Source organism: Xenopus tropicalis, chromosome 8, assembly GCF_000004195.4.
Source record: "Xenopus tropicalis strain Nigerian chromosome 8, UCB_Xtro_10.0, whole genome shotgun sequence".
NCBI classification, from domain to species: Eukaryota; Metazoa; Chordata; class Amphibia; order Anura; family Pipidae; genus Xenopus; species Xenopus tropicalis.
The window spans coordinates 117,817,560-117,831,463 of NC_030684.2; the positions used below are offsets into that span (position 1 = coordinate 117,817,560).

The 13,904-nt window shown below is 38.7% G+C and overlaps 1 protein-coding gene across 2 annotated transcripts in view; it reads right to left on the reverse strand.

The window, feature by feature from the left end:
* Positions 1 to 12,158, reverse strand: part of tmem229b (transmembrane protein 229B) — a 52,090-nt gene extending 39,932 nt beyond the window's left edge. For both annotated transcript variants that reach the window (XM_018096304.2, XM_031890539.1), the window contains exon 1: positions 11,823 to 12,158. The gene's annotated coding sequence lies outside the window, so the exon portion shown is untranslated. The remainder of the gene's footprint in view (positions 1 to 11,822) is intronic.
* Between the last annotated feature and the right edge of the window lie 1,746 nt (positions 12,159 to 13,904).

A 13,904-nucleotide genomic window follows, 5' to 3' on the forward strand; every position in this document is an offset into this window, starting at 1 on the left:
TTATCCCACATAAAATTATGTAAATGTGTTCATTTTGCAGGAGCTGAAATGAGCATATAGGGATATTTTCATTTTAGGGTCCCTACATTCCACATATTTAGATGAACCTATACATACTGGGTATCAAACTGTTCAGTGGACCCCTGACATTCAAATTTAGGGTTTTTATCTTGATACCTAATGATATGTGGGAGATAAGATGCTATAGACTGTAAGCTTTGAAGCAATTTTTTTAAAAAATTCACAAAGTTTGATAAAAAAAAAAAAACAATTTTAGGAAAGCATTGCAATTTGGTAGTTTGGAGTAGACAGACCGTTTTACCTATTTTGGATTCCCCAGAATCTGTTCTTTCAATTTTCTGGGATAAACCTTCTGTTAGTGGAATTTTAGGCCATGAAATGTAAAGTATGCAGCTTTCTGGAGCAGTGCTTTGGAAATTTGGAAGTGTACTTCTGGGAGTTTTTGATCTGTACAAGTGAGAAATCTCCATAAAACTATATATATTTGGTACTGGCGCATTCAGGAGACATGGGACTTTCCAAATCAGTTGTATTTATATTTAAAATAATTGATTTTTTTAGACATTTAGAAGCCTATATCTTGTTACAGAATTGGAATTACACAAAACTTCTACCATATTTTGAAAAACACAATATATTGTTTTCCTGGGTAAACTAAAAGTTCCCCCAAGGAAAGGCCCCTAAAGTAAAAGCCCACAAAATGTTCAATAACAGTCTGGCAGTGAAAGGGTTAAACCTCATGTTGTATCAGTCTGAATGTGTTTTTCTTTAGAGAACAAGCCTATGTAACTGATACGCAAAAGCTACTAAATGAAAATACTCATTTCATCAGCAAAATATGCTTAGACAAACATCGCCATCTTTTACCCTATCCAATTCTTAGTGCCTCAGTATTGGATACTTTTCAATAAATAGTAAAGGCAAATCTACAAAGATTAGTTAAGACTTAGTTAAGAATCATAGTCATTGCAATAATCTGATTAGGAATGAGTTTATTGCAATTAAGAATTTGAGAACAAAACCCCAGATAACCATACGTGCAGTGGGCAAGGAAGGGAGTGCAATGTTTCTCAATACCACAGATTATGTAGTGGAAGTGTCAATTTTTTTTTATGCAGATAATTTTTTTTTGGTATACTTTTTGTTTCTAAATTACACTGCTTACATAGCAAATAATTCCCTATACCACTTATTTTATTATATTTATTTTTATATTTATTTATTCATTTTTAAAAACTACATTACAATACAAGCAATGAAAAAGCAGGAAAAAAAAGGGGAGAAAAATGTATACATCACCATATATAAATATGCATATAGAGTGTATGGGACACATTAAATATCTAAAACATACAGCATATATGAGATAGCCGACATTTATTGTCTACAATATTTTTTTTTACCACTCTACCATTTAAAATGTTATCCTTGAACCAACAAATGTATTTTTTTGTTGTTGTAATATTGGTGTGTAGGCGCCATCTCAGTGCATTGTGCCTGAGCTTTCAGAAGGAGCCAGCACTACACATTAGAACTGCTTTCAGATAACCTATTGTTTCAACTACTCCCATGTACTGTAACTGGAGGAGTCCCAAGCCAGACTTAGATTTCTTACTATTGAGAGCTATTCTGATATCTACTGGGAGCTGCTATCTTGCCACCTTCCCATTGTTCTGCTGATCAGGGGGTGATAACACTCCAACTTGCAGCTCAGCAGTAAAGTGTAAATGAAGTTTATCAGAGCACAGGTCACATGGCTGTGGCACCCAGGGAAATGAGGAATATGGCTAGCCCCATGTGAAATAGGCGCAAAACTCTGCAGCGCAACAAAAAATGGTCGCGTACATCAAAGAAAATTGTTGCATGCATCAAAAATATGACGCACATCAAAAAATTTACACTATTTTTTTGCCTCATTTTGCCTGTTTCGTGAATCTTATATTATTTATAGTATTTCCAGGTTTGGGAGCGGAAGCGCTCCTTCACTCCCTGCTCCTTTCTCAGCACTTAGGCAACGAGCAGAGGAGGGGAACGAGTGGCCCCTGGGGCGCGATCCCCCAGGGGCCCCATAGGAAATGACAGGCTTGTGGTTACTACGTGCCTGTCGTTTCCTGGTCTCCTGCCTCCCCCACAGCTTCTTTTATGTTGTTACAAAATGTAGGGTAAATAATGGAGTAAAATTCAAGCTTTGTGACAATTTTCAGAAATTTCGTAAAAATTGCTAGGTTTAGCATAGCTTTATAGTTTGGTAGTTTGCAGTAGAAAGATGTGTTTACCCATTTTTGTTTCAACAGAATGTATACTTTCGGAAAATATATGGTTTTCTAGGGTCTCCATACTGTCTTATGGCACATAATACACATACCAGCATATATTGCAGCATTCAGAGCATCAGACATGAAAATTCATATGAACTATTTTCATTTTGGTGCCTCTATACCTCACATAGTTTGGTAAATCCATGCACATTGGGCATCAAACAGTTCAGTAGGCCTGTGGCGTTCATCAAAACTGCAACATTTAGCTTAGCTTTGCTGTTTGGTGCTTTGCCATACAAAGACATATTTACCAATTTTACATTTGGCAGAATATGTATTTTCTGAAAATATGTCTGAGGTTTTCTGGGGTCAACTTACTTATATCCCACTTTTACCACGTTTATTCCTACTACCAAAATATAGATTTACATGCCCTGAAATATGTATGCACTAACTTCCTTTTGGGGTCTCTAGATACTTTGGTAATCCTATGCACAATGGGCATCAAACTGTTCAGCGGACCCTTGGCTTTCATATTTAGGATATGTTTTCTTGATACCTAATGTTATGTGGCAGATAAGGTGCTTGAAAATGGAAGATTAGAGGCGATTTTTAGGTATTTCATCAAAACTGCCAATACTGGGAAAGCACCATAGTTTGGAGTAGAAAGACATGGGTGCCCATTTTTGATTCGCCCTAATGTATATTTTCCAAAAGTATATAGTTTGAGTGGGGCCAAGGTATTTTTTTTTGTTTTTCCCCACAAAAAAATGCAGTAAAAGTGTTGAATTTTCAGTAGCTGAAGTGATCTCCAGGGCAATATGTATGTACTAACTTCCTTTTGGGGTCTCTAGATGCCAAATAATTTGATGATCCCATGCACAATGGGCATCAAACTGTTCAGTAGACCATTGACTTTCATTTTTAGGATGTTTTCTCTTGGTACCTAATGTTGGGAGACATGATGCTTGAAAGTCGAAGCTTTGAGGCAATTTTTTAGAATTTTCATAATTTTTTATGGAAACTGCTAAATTAAGAAAAGCATCGCTGTTTGGTACTTAGAAGTTGAAAGACATGGTAACCCATTTCGGATTTGGCAAAATGTGTACTTTTCAAAAATCTTTGGTTTCCTGGGGTAATCCTAATGTTCCAGTCCCCCAGTAAATGTCCCCAAAATGATAGAGCACATAAGAATGTATACAAAATGTCTGGAACTGAGGGGAACCGACATGTGAAATATTCTGAATAATATATTCTACAATTATATTACTACCTGAAAACTGATCACACACCTAGGGGCTGATTTACTTACCCACGAACGGGTCGAATGGAGTCCGATTGCGTTTTTTTCGTAATGATCGGTACTTTGCGATTTTTTCGTATGTTTTGCGATTTTTTCGGATTCTTTACAAATTTTTCGGATCCAATATGATTTTTGCGTAAAAACGCGAGTTTTCCTATCCATTACGAAAGTTGCGTAAAAAGTTGCGCATTTTGCGTAGCGTTAAAACTTACGCGAAAAGTTGCGCATTTTTCGTAGCGTTAAGTTTTAACGCTACGAAAAATGCGCAACTTTTCGCGTAAGTTTTAACGCTACGCAAAATGCGCAACTTTTTACGCAACTTTCGTAATGGATAGGAAAACTCGCGTTTTTACGCAAAAATCGTATTGGATCCGAAAAATTCGTAAAGAATCCGAAAAAATCGCAAAACATACGAAAAAATCGCAAAATATTAGTTTTCAAGTCGGAACTTTTCCAATTCGGGTCGGATTCGTGGGTTAGTAAATCAGCCCCCTAAGGTCTTTTTTCAAAATGGGGTAAAAAGCAAAAATACAGTCCCAAGGATCATGTTTCTTGGCTACAATTGTTTTTTTCTTGTGATGCCCCATAATTGTACCTGCAGCTGCCTCTTCTACCCAATTTTGGAGGTGCAAAGGCTTGCTCCTCACAGTAAACAGTGCAAAAGTGAATTAATTAAAGGGGAAAGAAAGGTAAAAACCACTGGTGGGGGTGCTTGCAATTCCTTACCATTTAACCCAGGCTGGAGCTCCTGTTAAAAGAAAAATGCACAAGCTCGGGGCACCTGCAGCGAGTGTTTCCTCTTCCTTCTGTATCCAGAGGCCAACACATCCGCAGTAGAGTAAAGAAGTCGACTTTTTTGTTAAAGGAGAACTAAACCCTAAAAATAAATATGACTATGACTTAAAGTTTCAGCATCTCTATAGTAGTAATGATATAGGTCATTACAGTTGTCACAGGAGCTCCCCATCTTGGATTCTGCCCCCCCGGAACTGTCCGGGATAGTGCACATGCTGAGAAGCTGAGTTTAGGGGTTGTTGCAAATTATCAAGCAGAAAATGAGGGTTTTATGTCATATAAGCTGATGCTACAGGGCTAATTATTCAATTCTGATGCAAATGCCCTGGTTATAGATCTGTCATGTAATGTGAATCTGAAAGAATTACTAATCAGCTTTTTACTGTTACATTTATACTCCATTTATTCAGTATATTTTGAATCGGTCCCTAAGCTCAGTAAGTGACAAAAGCACAGAGAATGTGTAGGGAATAAACAGAAAATAAGATGGGGAGCTACTGGGGACACAGATCTTCCCTGCTAAATGGCTGTGGTCACCTTGGGTTGGTACAGAAACCCAAAACAATGTACAACATTTCTGCCCTACTTCTTTAGTTAGGCTTTAGTTCTCCCTTAAAGATCAGTGTTTCACGCTACTGCAGTCACTTCTAGCTCTCAGCTCATCCACTGTGGATTTCTTGTGTGCTGGAGAACCAGGGAATTTGTTATCCACCTCAGCTTCTTTCTCACAACTTGGATATCCAGAGCTGTACATGGCAACCCATCCTTCTTTGAAAACTGTTTTAGCCATCTCTCTTAGAGAGCTGATTGCTTGGATCTAACCTCAAGTCTGGATCTCTTCACCATTTGAGAAAAGAAACATTCAATATTTAGTCAGACTACAGCCTTGAAAGTTTAACTTGTTATGGATAGATGTGTGAGTCCAGGTGGTGCCCCGGGGAGTGAAAAGCTGGAGATGCTTAAAGAACAATGTAAAGAAATTAGTGAAATGTATGAAGATCTGCTGAGAGGCAATACTAAACTTAGGAGAGAGATTCAGTCTCTAACAGACTTAAAGGATAATGCCAAGAGTGAAATGCTTGAGTTGGAAGAGGTTTGCAGACTTAAAGTAAATGAGGCACACGCATTGGATAAAGATCTGAAAATGCTACAAAAAGAGGAATGCAGTCTGTCCCAACACCTGGAGGGTCTGACTGGCACATTGCTGCACTTATTCCATTACAAAGAACACATGATACAATGGCAGTCAGAGATCAGTCAAGAAGCCTCTTCTCTATTACACGCCACCAAAGCAACAAGCAACGAAAAGATGCTGCAACAGACCACTAAGGAGCCACAAGGAGAGGATAGTAGAGAAGAAATGGAACTAAAGGTGAAAAAGATGATACCTTTAGAAGAAGAAATAAATTGAGTACAGCCAGCCAGGAAGAGCGCTGTTACAATGGAAGAAGAGAAAACAAAGAAGTTAAAAGACGTATTATGTGGGGATAATTGCAATTTTAAAATTAGTGATTTCCAAGAAAAGGGCCGTGGTGTGGTGACTTTAAAATTGTTTAAAAAGGAAGATCTTATCTTACAGTACAAGGGGAATCTTCTAAAATACAGAGAAGGCAAAGAGACAGAAGAGACATACTTCAGTGATGAAAGCATAGGTTGTTACATGCTGTTCTTTAAACATAAAGGTGCCACTTGGTGCCTTGATGCAACTGTGGATGATGGAAGCCTGGGAAGACTGTTGAATCACAGCTTAAAGGGCAATTGTACGCCAAAGCTTTTTATTCATGAGGGAGAATCTTGTGTGATTTTTGTAGCAGTTTGAGACATTGCGATAGGGGAAGAATTGTTATATGACTATGGTGAGAGGAGAAAGCATGTCGTTGAATTAAATCCATGGCTTTAAATGTAGAGTATTGTTTGCCTTTACCCTACTGGCACACAGCGTATTTTCCCCACTGGGGTATTTACATGACAGGGGGAAACACAATCTGCTGCCTAAAGCACCATGTCTGTAAATGCACAGACAGGCATTGTATCAGCACACACAGGGGGGATTTGGGCCTTTACATATCCATCCTGTATCTCCAATATCACCAATAGCCTTACTGTAATGTGAGGGGAGGGGTGATGGTTTCGCTTAGGGGTCCCATATGTATGCTGCTGCTTGTATCACCTTTAAAGTACCTTACAATGCACATATTTCACATTTTACACGGGCAATACATTGTATTCACCTGAGAGGGTGAGTCCTTCTATATCAATGCAGGGCTGTCAGATTTTAGTAAACTTGTCGGCACAGCCACTGGCTAAGTAAATGACTTCACCAGCTTTTGCCACATCCTTTGTGTAGGTGTTTCAGAGCCCATCCAACTCAAAATAATAGATTTGTAAGCATAATAATGCCAAAAATAGGCATATTTTAACAGGCACTCTTTCAGGGTAACAGTGCAAGGAAATCATATCATTCATTTCTCTGAGTCCCCTCTGAATATATATGTGTATATATTGTCAGTGATAGTGAAATGATTTGCCAGCTATGAATTTGCAGCTGTTTTTGGCATTTTGCCATCTGCAAATATATTTCCAAAACTGTTGCTATGTTTCTGTATGAAGTAAGCTCTTTTGGGCAGGGCTCTCTTCACCTCTTGTATCGGTTATTGATTGCTTTATATGTTACTCTGTATGTCCAATATATGAAACCCACTTATTGTACAGCGCTGCGGAATATGTTGGCGCTTTATAAATAAATGATAATAAGAAGAAAGAGGAAATGCTCGCTCGCAGCCCAGGCTGGTGCGGTTTTCTCCTAAGAGGAGCACCAGCCAGGGGTAAAGAGATTAAAGTCACTGGGGGGTCCCTACCATTTTGGCACCCCCCCCCCCAGTGACTTAGCCTTTCCTTCTCCTTCAAGACGTGTTCATACACAGCTCGCTATTGCATCAGGCCGCTGCTTTTCTGTGCCAACCATTAACACCCTCCTTCACTAAACAGAGAGGGAACTAGGCACAACAGATAAACCTATTGCAAACTAGTAGTTGCAATTTAATAATTTAAACTCAATAATAAATAAGTAACAAGATAACCCTATTTTATCTTGGCCATAAAGTCAAACAACCACATCTCCTGTTGCAGTTCTCTGTGTAGGGTAGGGGTAATATATATGCGTGCAGACTTACAGCTCACGCCTTTTTGGGAGAATATTTAGCCCAGTCAGAGGGAAAAAAATGAAACAGTTATTAGCACAGAGTGCAACATGGCAAAGACACTGCTCTGAGGACAACTGCTATAGTCAACGTAAACTTCACGATTGCACTGCCACAGCCCGCAGCACCGGTAAGTTATCTATCAATTCGCTTCCTCCTGAACGCCCAAGTCTCATCTCGCAAGACGGTGACATCACGCATGCTGACGTTACGCCCGCTGACGCTTCAAATAGCCGCGTTAGGGAGGAGTGAAGGGGAAAGCGCATTATTGTTCTGGAGGAGTATGTGGCAAATAAAGTGTGCACTGTGCTGTGGACTGCGAGTTACGGGCCGCTTACAATACTTTATTAATTGCTATTTATTTTTTCATCTTGCAGCGCCTAGGATTGTAAAGGATAAAAAATATAAAACAACACTTTGATTTTATAACTGCTGTTGCCAATGTGTGACCGAGCCGAAGTTATTTATTGCCTCCTTTCCCACTTCACAAAATAGAAAAGCATACTTGTAAAATAAGGGGCTAGATTTTTTCAATTTTGAGACAAAAGGTCTAAATTAGGGGAAGACTTAACATAAGTGGCATCTTTTATTCTGTATTTATTGTGGGTTTAACTAGGCAGTGTACAGGTTCTCTATCTGTTCTGTTTCACAGAGGAGTTATACAAAACCAACCGTAATGTCCCGTTATTTCTGCAGCAAAAAGTTCTGGAGCTCCAAAATGGGGTCAAGTGAAGACCAGTGCTGACGGGGTCAGCCTGTTAACACTGAGGGGCCCATTTAATAAACAATTTTGAGATATATTCATATTTTTTCTAAATTATAGAACATTTTGGAATGTATGTGAAATTCCACTAGTTTTTTGTGGTTTTCTGTAAATTTCCACGAAAAAAATCGTATTTTGCGCAAAGAATATGAACATTTCGGAATTTGTTAACGTTTTGGTTACACTTTCATTAGGACTATATTTTTGCCAGGTTTGATCTGTCGAGTGCCATTGAGTCATATGGAAGGCTCCAAAGCCAGAAAAGGTTTTTGTGGCATTTACAAAACTTTCAGGACGAAAATTTTGTAACTTTCAGAACGCAATTGCGTTATTTTTGTACGAACGATAAACGCATTGTTGAGACATTTTAGAACTACAGAAATTAGCATGGTTACTTCAAATTTACACAATATCACGTTTCAAGGCCAGAAAAAAATGCTTTTTAGTAAATGTGCCCCTGAGAGAATTAGGCTGCACCAGCTGTTTTTCCATAAACTCGGGCACATTTACTAAGCAATTATGAGATAAAGTCTGATTTTTTTTACTTCTAGATAATTTCGAGATTTACAAGTGGGTTTTCAGCAAAACTTGATTTTTCCGTTATTATTCCCAGGAAGAGTTTTTTGAAAATAACTCCCATAATTCGGAATTTATTAATGTTTAGTTAGCTCTTTTTGTAAAATAAAAATTCGACAGGTTTGATCTGTCGAGAACCATTCCTATGGAGGCTTAGAATAATAGAGGAATAGAATAGTCAGTGACAGCCTGTCCTTCACACATTTTCAAGGACAAATTAATCCCCTCATTGTTTTCAGTTTCACCCACTTTAAAGTGAAATTTAAACACATTTTTTTCCAAGAATGAGTGCCAATGCTTCTAAAATGGCTGCTGGAGCAATTCCTGTTTGGGAAATGTTTTCAACTTGAAAAATTTGGGATTTTCGAATGTAAACTCAAAATTTTTGTTCGAATGATTCAAGCATTATTGTGACATTTTATAAATACAGCAATGATCGAGTTTAATTCAAATTTATACCATGTCGAGTTTATACGACTTTCAAGGCCAGAAAAAACAATAATCAAAAAATTTACATTTTTAAAAAAGGTTTAGTTTTTCTCTGTAACAATAAAACAGTACCTGTACTTGATCCCAACTAAGATATAATGATTCCTTATTTAAGGCAAAACAATCCTATTGGTTTTAATTACTGTTTAAATATTTTTTTAGTAGACTTAAGGTAGGAGATCCAAATTACGGAAAGACCCTTTATCCGGAAAACCCCAGGTCCCAAGCATTCTGGATAATGGGTCCCATAACTTTAAGTTAAGTTGAGTCTGGGTCCAGTGATTTATGTGAAGAGCAGGGTAATATTTTTCACAATTTGGTGACAAATTAAGGGCTAATTTAGGATAATATAATGAACTATACAAACAGTATAGTAACAGTATAGACCTGCATAGTAACAAAACCCAGGTGTGTAGCTTTAACCTTCCCATGCCTGGAACAGTATTAGGGGTCCACTTGGTCTATTTTTGTTAACCACTATTTGATCTTTAGATTCCCCTAAGTGGGAACGACCAAAGATCCTTTGCATATGGCCACTTGGCTTATCACCTTGCTATCATTGCTCCAACATTGAATATCAAATCCAAAGCCTTTCTGTCAACCAAGTCGTTCCCACTGGTGTGGGCCACTGGAATGTCCCCCACATAGTTATTGTTAAGTATTTATAAAGCACCAACATATTCTGCAGCTCACTAATGCCCTTAACTACTACCACTGCAGCTGCACCAAACCTGAGTAAATGTGTATCAGATACTGGCACATCAAAAGCAACTTTTTACCTACCTTTCTAAATAGTACATTAAGTTGATATCTTGGTATTGCAACCCCGTTGTGCATTAGGTCTGGCCCTTAATTGCCATAACTTTGGATGTTGCCTTGTGTGGGTATATTAGGGGATCATGTTCCCCAATTGTAACCCAGTGCCTCATACCCATCCAGTCAGTTTTCATATTACTATTTGGAGCTCTGAGCTAAGTGCATTTTTGGATGCTGAGACATGGCTCTCCTCTCCAAAGTTACCAATAAAGGAAAATGATTTTTGTGCATGCTAGTGTTAGGTGAAATATAGTAATCTTTAGGGTGTTTTTTTTTTTTTTATCTTTGCAAACAAGGGGTAGATTTTTCACAATTTAGAGACAAAAAGGTTTAATTTAGGAGTAAACGACTGAAATTAACAAAAAGTTGTTTCGAGTTTTTAGGCTAATTTAGGAGAATATAATGGGCAAAATATACCAACAGAAGTTCTTTTTCAGGGCCCTGTGCCCTCAGCAGCCTCTGGTGGATAATTAGAAGGGGCACAGTTTTATTGAATTGTCTGTGGCCCTTAATGGGGTATCACATTCCCCTCTTGCCTCAGTCCTTGCAAACGCCAGTGAATCCTTCACCTGCTTCCCGTATCGTAAGAGATAATGGGGTCAATTCACTAAAGTGCGTTAACACGTGCGCTATTTACAGCATGCGGTAAAATTTTTAGCGTGTCTAATTTTTTGCGACTTAACACACGATTCACTAAAAGCATACTTACGTTAATTTACGTGTGATACTGCATGCGTTATTTTAGTCCCGAAGACTATTTTCGTGCTGTATTTGACTGTACATGCGCTAATCACCGCCCGCATATAAATAGTAGCCGCATATAAATAGTCGTGCGAATAAACGCACGCCATGTTAGCCATACATGCCAATACTTGCGGAAAATTACTGTATTAAAAATGCCCATTTCCCTGCAAACTGGCGGCTGCATCACTCTAGGGCCAAACACAGACTTGAATAAATCCCACTGCAAAGTCCATATTGTGTTGCCAAAAGCTCATTAATTGTACTTTTCTATAATTACCGCCTGCCCCAAGTAGGTGTTAATTTTCGCATAGACTAATGTGATATTTAGCGCGTCTAAGTGTTTGTGAATCATACGTTAGTGTTATTTCGGCGCGTAAATTAACGCATGCGTTAAAATTAACGCATGCGATGTGCGACTTAACGGTAATACTGTAGTGAATTGCACATTAATTTTCGCGTCTATTTTAACACAAAAAAAATGCAATAAATATTAACGCACTTTAGTGAATCAGCCCTAATGCTTCTTAGTATTGTTTGTTCAAAATCTGCAGGCTGTTGTTTTTCAGTTTTTTGCGGCTTTTGCATTAATTAGCTTTTCAGTGGCTCACTGAATGCTGGGGTCCGATTTACCCTAGCAACAAGGCAGTGCTTTGAGAGATTTAAAAGAATATTAGGAAATGGCCTATGATAATAAAAAACTATAGCAAAATAAAACCCAATTGAAAAGTTGCAAAGAATCGGACATTTTGTAACATTTTACTTTGTCAAAACATTGAGAGCTAATTATTGAATTAAGAAGAATATTAAATCATAAAACAGTACCACAGTAAAAAATAATCTTGTAAGCAACAACTCACCAAACTTGCAACGTGGTTCAGGAGCACCTATCCCAAACCTCTCTGCAAAAGGTACGGAAAAACCATATACAGCCACAAAAGCAGGGCAGAATGATTGCTGGAATAAAGGTAGATTTCAGGCATGCTGCCATGATTTAACCCAATCAGGTAAGCTTAGCATTTAGAGGCAGCTAGCAAAATGATTATATCTGGGTAAGCTGCTCAAACTAGAGCGCATATCAGAACAGGGGCCGAGTAATACACATAAGATTACTACAGCAGTACATGAACAAAGTCAGACAGTCCAAGATTGAGAAACTAAACAGATTTCAGGAACACCCTTTTTACCTCACTAAATTGCTGGAACACCCTAGCACTACAAGAGAACCTGTTTGTTCAGGTAATGAGTCAGCTGGGGGGGTGGACTTTAAAAAGCCTTTAATCCTATAGGCAGGATTAGATTGCACTTGTTTATATATATATATATATATATATATATATATATATATATCACAAGACCCTTGTATTCAATTAGACTTTTTGAATTGCAAACCACTTTGCTAGGCACCATTTAGCCAGTAGTTACGTGAAACCTCTTACTCTGCTGGACTCTCCCAATATCTGAGAAAGAAATTGAGGTCTGACTGTATTTACAAATCACATGATTATTACATATTTGATGCGCCCGCACCCGTTTTGACACAACTGCTGGCTTTTTTTTTTTTTTTTTTTTTAACTTTTTTATTGAAAATGATAATTGTATAACAATTTTGTCACCATTGTGTAGTATTACATTTGGTACATCAATAAACTGTTCATTTGTTAACTATACATATTTGTTATGTTTCATTCTTTAAATGGGGAAGGGGGTATGGGGGGTGGGGAGGAAGGGAAAAGGTAGGGGAGGGGGGTGAGGGGTGGGCAAGTCGGGATCTTGCTTTTTCAGGGTCCCGGCTTGCTGGGGAGTGAAAGGTGGAAAACAAAACTTGGAATGGTGGGGAAAAAACTGGTGTTATAACAAAACATTATATCAGATTGATCCTGTTGGGAGGCTTCTGTATTCTTCTCACCGAGATCCGGGTACTACCTATAGGTTTTCTTTACTCATATGTCTCGTGGGACTTTTCAGTAGATTTCCCCCATCATACAAGTTTCCTTCTATCTTATATTGGAAGTGAGGGCATGGTTCAGCTCAGAGAGATAGAATATTGTAGCCATGGAGCCCATATTTTTTGAAACTGTTCTTGCCTATCTGTGAGAATACTAGTTAATTTTTCGTTAACTAGTATCCAGTTAAAGGAAAAAGAAAGGTAAAGTCACTTGGGGTGCCAAAATGTTAGGCACCCCCATGTGACTTTAACCGCCTACCTTTTACCCCGGGCTGGTGCCGCTGTCAGGGGAAAACAGCACCAGCCCGGGGTAGCTGTCGGCACTTCCTCCTTCCGGCTTCGCTGCGCGCGCATGCGCAGTAGAGTGAAAAGCCGAACTTAAACATTTAAGTCGGCTTTTTCGCTCTACTGTGCATGCCCGGCCACCGGCAGTTTAGGAAGCTGAAGGCGGAAGGAGGAAGTGCTGCGCTCCAAGTACCCCGGGCTGGTGCTATTTTCTCCGAACAGGGGCACCAGCCCGGGGTACAAGGTAAGCGGTTAAAGTCACTTGGGGGTGCTTAACATTTTGGCACCCCCAAGTGACTTTGCCTTTCCTTCTCCTTTAATCTTATTTTTTAATTGTGGTATGGGCAGAAGTGGGGATTTCCACGCTTTGGCTATAGTTAATTTAGCTGCTGTGAAAATTTGATTTATTAACGTTCTTGCGTTTTTATTTATGTTGGGGAGTTTCTTTCCCAATAGTGCATGCTTTGGTGATTTGGGTAAATTTATACCTGTAACAGAATATATCATTTGGTATATTCTGGTCCAGAATCTCTGCACTCTAGAACATTGCCACCATATATGGTAAACCGTGCCTTCACTTCCGCATTTTCTAAAACATTGTGGGTCACATTGGTTGTTAATTTTATGGAGTCTGGATGGGACCAAATACCAGCGTAGCAGAACCTTGTAACCTGCCTCGAGCAGGGAGGTATTAATTGAGTTATGTGCA